Source organism: Limulus polyphemus, unplaced genomic scaffold (genome assembly GCF_000517525.1).
Source record: "Limulus polyphemus unplaced genomic scaffold, Limulus_polyphemus-2.1.2 Scaffold1396, whole genome shotgun sequence".
NCBI classification, from domain to species: Eukaryota; Metazoa; Arthropoda; class Merostomata; order Xiphosura; family Limulidae; genus Limulus; species Limulus polyphemus.
Genome location: NW_013667006.1, coordinates 174,407 through 183,851, shown reverse-complemented (window position 1 = coordinate 183,851; position 9,445 = coordinate 174,407).

Genomic DNA, 9,445 nt, shown 5'->3' with positions numbered 1-9,445 from the left:
TGGGATTGAGCGTCACATTATAATGCCCCCACGGCTGAAAGGGCGAGCATTCGAACCCGCGACTCTCAGATTGCGAGTCGAGTGCCGTAACCACCTGGCCATGCCGGGCCAGCAAGATAAGAAAATTGTGTACACAATATATTTAATAAACAAGATATAATTTTTTAAAGAGTTTTTTTTTCTTTCTTTTTCAAAATTTACGAAGAGGATTAAATACGATAATTCTATAAGATTCTTGCTCTAAATCCAATTGTTTGAATATGGATTATTAGTTATTTGCAAAAACAAAAAGTTTCTTTGGCACGAACTTCGTTTGATTGAAATATTTAGCATATATACATAAATATAGAACATATCATTTGATGCTTTTTTTTTCAAATTCAATAGAATAACAATAACTTTTTGTATGTATACAAGGTACTTATAAATTCGGTTTGTGAACTGACTTTATGAACCATGTACCATACCAGCGAAACATTTTGTGTACATGCTTAAGGAAACACGGAAAGTGCATTCCTTTGACTTATTTAATTAATACTAGTGGCGACACCATAGCTACTGTTTAATGTTGTTAATATCATTTTCGGTTACTGCATCTATGCTGAAGATATTACTCGATATTATAGTTCGTGAAATCTCCCCAAGAATCGTCCGAACCTCTGTCGATATGGAATTATTGAGTTTAGGTATGGTTACTGTGTTATTAAAATACATCCGCATTTTCATAAAATCCATAAGAATGTAGTTAGTAAGAGTGAGGTCACAGTAGAATGGTGGGTGAACATGATGGAAGTGGCAGCTGAGAATCCTGTCTTCACCGAAAACCTGCTTAATCAATGTCTTTACCAGGTGATGGATATGGAGGTTGGGCGCTATCTTACATAAATGTAGCATCCTGGATACATCTACGCTGTTAGATACAATAGTGCAACAACCCCTGATAACGTTATGCATCAGCTAAACTTTCTGTTTGTTGAAGATTTCTAGCCAATCTGTTGATAACAACAGCTAAGCATGGATCACATCTATTTTGGTCCTGCAGCAATATGTCTAAAGTGTTGCCTCAGTACTGCAGCCATTTTATGTTTTTCCTACACCTATATCATACGTTGTTTCAAAATAGAATCATGAGATGCTTCCAACTAACAGTAACAATATATATGTTGCTCATTCCATCCTGTTTTATATGCCGAGTAATTTGTATATAATCACATGTGTCACTTCTTGGTGTCAGTAACATAAAACACACTTCTACGATTCCTTAGGAATGTAAGTAAAATATTTCGCCCATATGTTACAAGGTTCACTCTACATCAGTTTTCAACTACCCATGCTGGATTTATAACTAATCAAGTTTTACTTTATTTTACTGAATTATACAGTTAAAGAGGTTAATTAATTTCAGTAAACATTATCGCATTTAATTTAAACTACAGTCCTAAATAGTATATAATGTTTTAACAATCGAATACCTACTTGACATTTTAACGACAGCCGCATAATGTGTTCTCTGATGCGTAGTCTGACTAATCGCTGTTGCCCAAAACTCCAGAGAAAATATTGTATAGAAAGTCCGGAGTATATTTTAATGTTTTATGTTTACACTTATTTTTGACGTTAAATTAAAATCTTCATGCTTGATTTAAAGACACAAGTTATTTTCTCAACTGCACGTGAAACTTAAACAAAACATAGAACGGTCTGTAGTCTATGTTTAATGAAATAAATTTAATATAACATAGAAATATGCATTTGATTAGATTTCGATGAAATTTGAAACAGACTACATAACATTCATGTTGCCACAAAATATCCAATACAAAGCACTTGCTAAATGGTAAGATTATAAATTTCCTACTATTTTTTAAAGTTAGCATCGAAAAATAAGAATTTTCCACTTAATCTACTTCCAATCAACTTTAAATACTTTTGAAGTTAATTTTAAAAGTCGCAAAATAATATTTGAAAAGTTGAGTTACTATTATTCAATAAAGGCGCATTTATTTTTACTGTTTTCTACTTCTTGACGTCAGTTATTAAACTAATCTAGATCTCATATAGTTATAAGAAACCCTTGTTATTTTTATTCAAATATCATTCAGTTGCACCTTAAACCAGAAAGACAAGGATATTAAGGAGCTAGGAAATACAAGGATAAACCAGTCTGATAGATACATCCTGTGTAAATTCCACTTATTGTTCTATATACCATAACTGTTGATATTCGTCTGCATTTAACATCAAATTTCTCTTGATATTTTATGCTTTATTTATTATGCTTAAAATATAGTTATATTGGCTAATTTCGAATTATTTCACCCCTAAAACAGAGAAGAGTTATTGCACAATAGACTGCTGTTCTGTTTTCCAGGGGAATTGCAATTTCACACACACACACACACACACACACATATATATATATGTCAAGTTTTTATGGTTACCTTTAGATAGAGCCATGATTGACCCAATGGTTAACTGCCCGAACTGTGAATCTGATGATTTATGGTTCGCTTTTTCTTGCCGCAGTTCGGGGCCTGGCTATGAGAGTGACATTTAAAAATCCCTATTTTCGGTTAGACAAGACTAGCCTAAGAGTGCCTCTATCTACTTTCTCTCTAGACAATCAGTTTAAAATTACAGACGGCTATGCCCAGATAGTTCTTTGTGTAACTTTGCATGAACATTATAGAGCAAACGAACATAACTTCAAGTCGGCTTATTCTGGTATGTATTTTACAGCTAGCTTATGTAGTAAGTAACAACCTTGTGTTCATATCGTATTTTCTTGAATACATTCAACCATAATTTCCATTCTATATGGAAATATGAATTCCATGGGTGTTGACAACTAAGATATCATCATTACTCTCGCATATATATTTCTGCAATTAAAGTATATAATTGTAATGACATTGTAATGATATACATATTTTCCTGGAAGCAACTTGAATCTTTATTTAATAATGTTTTCTTATTTGTATATTTTTTTAATTAAAATTAGTTGTTGAGCCAAAATATTTTCATTTGCCTTTGCCATAGGTAATAAATTACTTTAACAAAATTATATACTTTAATTGCAGAAATATATATGAGAGAGTAATGGTGATATCTTAGTTGTCAACACCCATGGAATTTCCACGGGTCCTGCTTACATATAGAGGTCTGGAACTGGGTCCACGTCCTTCAGGTCAACAAAAATAAATTAAAAGTTATATTTCTCCAAAACTACTTCACCGATTTCCTTCATATTGTAAACATAACTGTCAAAACAATATGTTCTTTCAGATGTCCAAGCAGCAATTCTATCAGATTTAGCATTGCGACATAATGATTTTTTTAGTGCCCCAGCAGGTTCTTGGTCATAAAGCGTAACGGTCGTACATACAAACAAGCAGAATAATAGTATAGATTTTCGACCCCTATTATACTCCATATTTGTTCGTGTTTTTTAACCTGACTTGAGTACCAAGAAAACGTCGAGGATTGCCAGTTAATATAGATACTATTACGTTTTCTGCCAAACACTCAGTAAAATCTACTATTTCCTCTTATACTGAATCTACTAGAGTCTCTTGAGTCAACTACTGTATAATCGTTTTATAACAAGATGAATGAAATATCGACTTAATATTGCGATGTGTTTTTACATAAATGTTTAATATTGTAATATGAACAGATTTCCGAATCCTTGGTTAAACAAAAACTGATTAATGTATTGTTGACTATGTTGTTTAATACGTATCTTGGTTGGTTTCCAAGCTTCTTTTAAGATAACTTAGTGCTTACATGAAATAGCGCATAGCAACAGCGAAAACAAAAGATGGTCAAAATTAAAATTGCATGCAAAAACTAATAAGACTCGACTTGCCTTGAAATGTTATGATAAAGTAAATTAGATACAAAAATAGTTTTTTGTTAAACACAAAGCTACACAATTTTCTATCTGTGCTCTTTCCACCGTAGGTATGAAAACCACATCTTTGGCGTTATAAGCCCTCAGAGGTACGACTGAGTCACCGAGGCGTGCAAACAAATAGCAGTTGTTGTTTTGTTTGTTGTTATTGTTGACGTCGCTATTTCGCTACAAGTATGTTCTAAAGAAGATGAAGTTTCTGATTAATTAAAACGTCCCTAAGCTGTAGAAAATTAGAAAAAGCTAAAACTTCTTTAAAACAAGTTTTGCATTTCTAATGCTTGTTTTTTTTTTTTTCATTTGAGAGGAATATTGTATAAAGGGGTTTGAATACTGTTTGGTAGACAGTCTCGAAACTGAACTTTAGGATGACATGTGTTTAGTTTTTATCTCCAATGTTACCAGAAAAAATGATATAACAACACTGCCTTTCTTATCACTTCACCATTTTATTATAACTGTCAGACGTAAGATCATCTCTAATCTCCAAAGAAGAGATGGAATCGTTGTTGTCATCTCGACAGACAGGGCAACAGTAGTGTTATCCAACTCTTCAACAGTCAGTCAACAACTCTGTCTGTGTGTATGCTAAACAGTTAATCCGCATCAATTTACATTTTGAGTATTCACGAAAACATATGCATATTGTTGCAGAAATTTGTACAATAAACAATTCATTAGTAGTTTTTCGTTTATTCCTAAATTTTTCTTATAACCTTATTTTTAGCATTATTATTAACATTTCCTTGTTTAGAAGATTTTTCTGGATAATTACATTAATTTAGCATAAAATGAGGTAGAACCAATGTCATTTCTGTTACTAAAGTTAGATGTGTAAGAAAAGTAAATTTAAACAATTGACATTTATAATTGTAAGATAACTTACTTATTTGAGAATTTATTTTTAATTTTTAAATTTGAATTCATTCCTGCGATATGTGAATGTGGGAAGTGAATTTTTAATGTCTAAAAATCTGTAATGAATATGTGAAGTTGTCGTGAATCATTTTTTTTTATGTACCATTTATTTATTTTTATTTTATTTTTTCATATACTATTATTTATTTTTTACCCTTTATCATTACTTTCCAACTAGCAAAGATACCTATAATATTACGTTGCAGAGATAATCATATTATTGAATTATAAAATTTCACAATACTAATATCAAAATGAATTAATTCCCTGTGTGTGTAAATTGCGTAACTCTAACCAAAACATAAAAATTTAAGCTCTACAAAATCACATTTTTAATATCAAAGAACAATACTTCACGAAAGATAACAAAGTTAATACTATATGATCAGCTGAGACTGGTAATCTCTAATAGTGTTAGCTTTTCTTCCCTAAGCTAAGTCGGTAATAACGAATGACACCCAATGCTTCTAAGCGTGGAAGTCTCTTGGAGTAATTCGTTTGTTTATTCACACATCTTTATATTCTTTCATTGTGTAGAACATTTGAGGTTATTCTAGCTTTCATGGTAAATTTTGTTTTTCATGTTTCTTCACTCTACAGTTTTCAAAGTTGTAGCGGGAAGTTAACACATTTAGTTGAATGTGCTATCATCAACTTTACTGAATTAAGGAGGTTCACTTTACTATTGTATTATCAAGTATTAGAATTAATTTGTGAAGCATAATCTTAGCAAATATTTAATAAGTACAGAAGTTATTGCTTTAATCGAAAATTTAATCGTTTGGGACAATATGTTATGTTTACCAGTGTTGTTTCTCTTATACTGAAATTGTATTTGTTCATCTTTTTTCTTTTCTAAAAACAAAACCCAAGGTTTCACTCTAGCTGAACCTAATAATAGCTTTACATTGGACTTCTCGAAGGAACGGAGGTTATTTTAATTTAAAATGTTACGTTCAATTCATGGAAACCTATGACTCCGTAATTATCCACAGTTTCAACAAATGAATTTTGGCTTTATTTATAAATCCTATAAGATGTCCAAGTCTATTACACTTTTTGTATCTATTATCCGTGTTAGACCGAATTAACTATAGCTCGATTTTGTTTTTTTTACTTTAGCAGGAAATCATAACTTTCAATAGATCTTTTGTGTTAATAAACGCAAAATTAATGGAAGTAAAAATACGCCTTACTTTATTAGTGTCCTTTTCTAAAGTAATTAATGCGACGTTCTTTCAGAACTATAACAAGCGTTATTAATCCAGGAGAAGTAAAAAGGATTGACTTAACTTATGTGTTACGTGGGTGTGTATATTATCATATTATTACTTGTATATCATTGAAGTATATTTGATAATACAACTGTGACATACACATATTAATACTTCAACAACAACTGCTGTAAATTACTTTGTTGTTATATGCTATTATTAGCATGATTATTAAAATGTATTTTGCCTATTCGTTTTATTAATATTTAAAAATTCCGACAGATAACGTTTTAACTGCTATGCTACTTTATGTTTTAAACTTAAAGCAACTGTCCATGTACGGACCATTTGGACAAAATATGAATTTACTATTCCGTACAAGAACAAACATCTATTAAAGATGTGTACTAACTTCCATATAAAAACTTCTTAGTTTCAGTTCGCGACATCAAAGTGTGATTTATTTTTATAAGATCATAAGTTATTTAGTACTTACATTTCACATATAAGTCGCTGGATAAGTTCATTCTTTGACAACAACCTTTTCGGAATTGTTTTTGTTTTTAACGCAAAGCTAGACATTGGACCACTTGCGCTTTATACACTGCGGGAAATTAGATTTTAGCATTGCAATTCCATAAACTTACCGCTTACTCTGGGTAGTTCGTACCACTCTTTCTTTATACAGCTCGTAGTTTACATAATGCTGTTTTTAATGTCATCTTTCGAAATGATGGCGATTTCTTTTTTTTTTCTCTCTCTATGTGTACGAGTTCAGTAGTCCCCATTCTTTGGAAAACAACGGCTTAGACCTCCCACTCAACACTGTATGAATAGAATGGAGATGACCCAACTGTAGTTTTATGGCCAGTATCCAGAAGCATAACTGTAAGAATCACCATCTAATTTCGTAAATATATTTATACACAAATCGTGAAACTAATTTAAAAAATAAATCATTTTTGCATTTTAGGATAAACATAAAAACTATTGAATTTGTATAAAAGAAATTGTAAAACTTGGTTAAAAACCTTACAAAGAGGATATCTTATATAGGCTGCGATACAAGAATCCTACAGTGAAGTTTATCTGCTTTTCATGTCCCATTCAAGGCTGAGCTCCGAGTTTTATTACTGGTTACTCCAGTCCTAAGGTTTCTAACTGCAGCGAAATATATTTGTGATCACCAAGTATTTCCAAGAAATACTGACCCATAAAAACTACAAGGAATTGTTGAAGAAGCATGTAAAAAAATTGGGAAACAAGACTGCTGTGTCGATCACACAGACATAATAACGTCTAGGAATAAGACTGCTGTACAGTGGATCACATTGACATAATAATGTTGGGGAATAAGACTGCTGTGTGCATCATGGATACATTATAAAGTCTGGGAATAAAATTTTTCTAAGGATGACACAGACATAATGATTTAGAATACGACGTAGACAAAGCTGATCTATACAGATCACTGTATACTGTTCATATAGTATGGTTAACAGCTTTTGTTCGAACCACATAGATTAAATTTTTGGTTTCAAGACGGCTGCATAGAGAATACGTACAAAATGTCTTAGAAAAACACTGCTGTCTGAATTACCCAAACATAATTTCCGGAAAAAAAAACTATTGTACTAATCATATAAACAAAATATCTGGATTGGTTGATTAGTTGTTTCGGAATTTCGCGAAAAGCTACACAAGGGCTATCTGCACTAGCTGGCCCCAATTTCGAGCTGATAGACAGGTAGTCAACAGCTCTCACCGCCAACTCTTGCGCTATTTCAATCAAATAGAGGACTTTGATTGTCACTCTCATAACGAACTCAAGGTTCCAAAATACGAAGCCTATTTTAGAAGCAAGAAACTGAACCATAAACCCTCGGAATACAGTCTGCCAGCCAGCCACCAGGCCACAAATATCGGATAACAAAATGATTGTATTAATCATATGGATAAAAATATCTGAGTGCATGAACTGCTACAAAATATATAGGAACAAAACTATTGTATAAATCATATCTGTTAAAACGTTTGTGAACAATACTATTTGATAGATACTTTTCATGTCTAAAATAAGGAAGGAATTAAAAGTCACTGTGATTGCTAAGCTCCTAATTCTTAACCGGATCTTTTTTTAATTCGTAAATATTATAAACTTGTAGTTACGAGTTTGCTTTTGTACATTTCAAATTATAGACAGTTTATGCATAATGATTCAGAAGTCAATTGACAGGCCAGTTATTCCAAAATAGAAAGTTATGGGAAGTATATATATATATATATATTTGGTATGGAATAAGGAGTTGTGGGCCTACCATGTGAAAAGTTTACCGGGGTCATTTAAAGTCATCTCCAAGGTGCTTCGGAAATTTCATAAATATACCTCATACAATAAACATTCCAATAAAATATGTATAAAAATAAACAAATAAAATATTTCAAACTAAAAATTACCGATATTGTTATTAAAGAACCAAGATCATAGGTATAAGTGCAGTCTTTCATGCATATACAGCTGTTCCATAGAAAATCGAAATCCAACCATAGCAAAAGCTGTTAAACAAACCTAGGTTTGAGGTAAGCGTTCAGACTTTTGCACAAGCAAGTTATTGCACCTTTGAAGGACTCAAAAGGTTAAAGATATTAAAACAAACACCTTATCTAAAGTGGCAAACAAGAAGTATCCTGCAACTTTTCCCAAATCGCCTAACCAATGCCACAGTATTCAATTTAAATGCAGTTTAACATAGTCTCACTGTATTAAGAGTGTCACCAGAACGCCACGTCTGCTGCCAGGTTATGTGTCAAAATATACTCACATGAACGTAATCCTTCACATGAAAATGGCCGAAATGTTTGTCAGCGGCTGAGTACTACAGATTCGTTTACGCAAAGACGCCTCGCGGGCAGGTAAAAAACGGCAACCATTATTGACAATGAAGTCTCCGTATTAGCATTTGTCCCACTTGGGCAGCACTTTGATCATAGCTATTGACTGTTTGCACCATTTCATAATACCGTTATAATGTTTTTTATCTGCATTTGTGTCTATAACTGTTGTTTTGTTAAGCGATTTGGGTAATGCTTGGTTGAAAATGCTTTATTTGCTATTGTATATATCTTTACAATGACTATTTTTGGTGCATGGTGCATATTGATATATGTTTTAAATTATTTAACCTTGAAGTTGACCTTGTATGGCCTCAATAATGATTTCACAAGGAAGGTTCACAGTATCTTATTCCATACTAAACTTCCTACACCTCTAATAATGGCTGGAGACGGCTTGAATGGGTAATGAAGAAAAACTTTAATATAAGTTTAACATAACAGCAAATGTACAACGTTTCGACAAGGTTTTGTCATCAAGGTTTTTGGTACCTGATGATGACAAAAC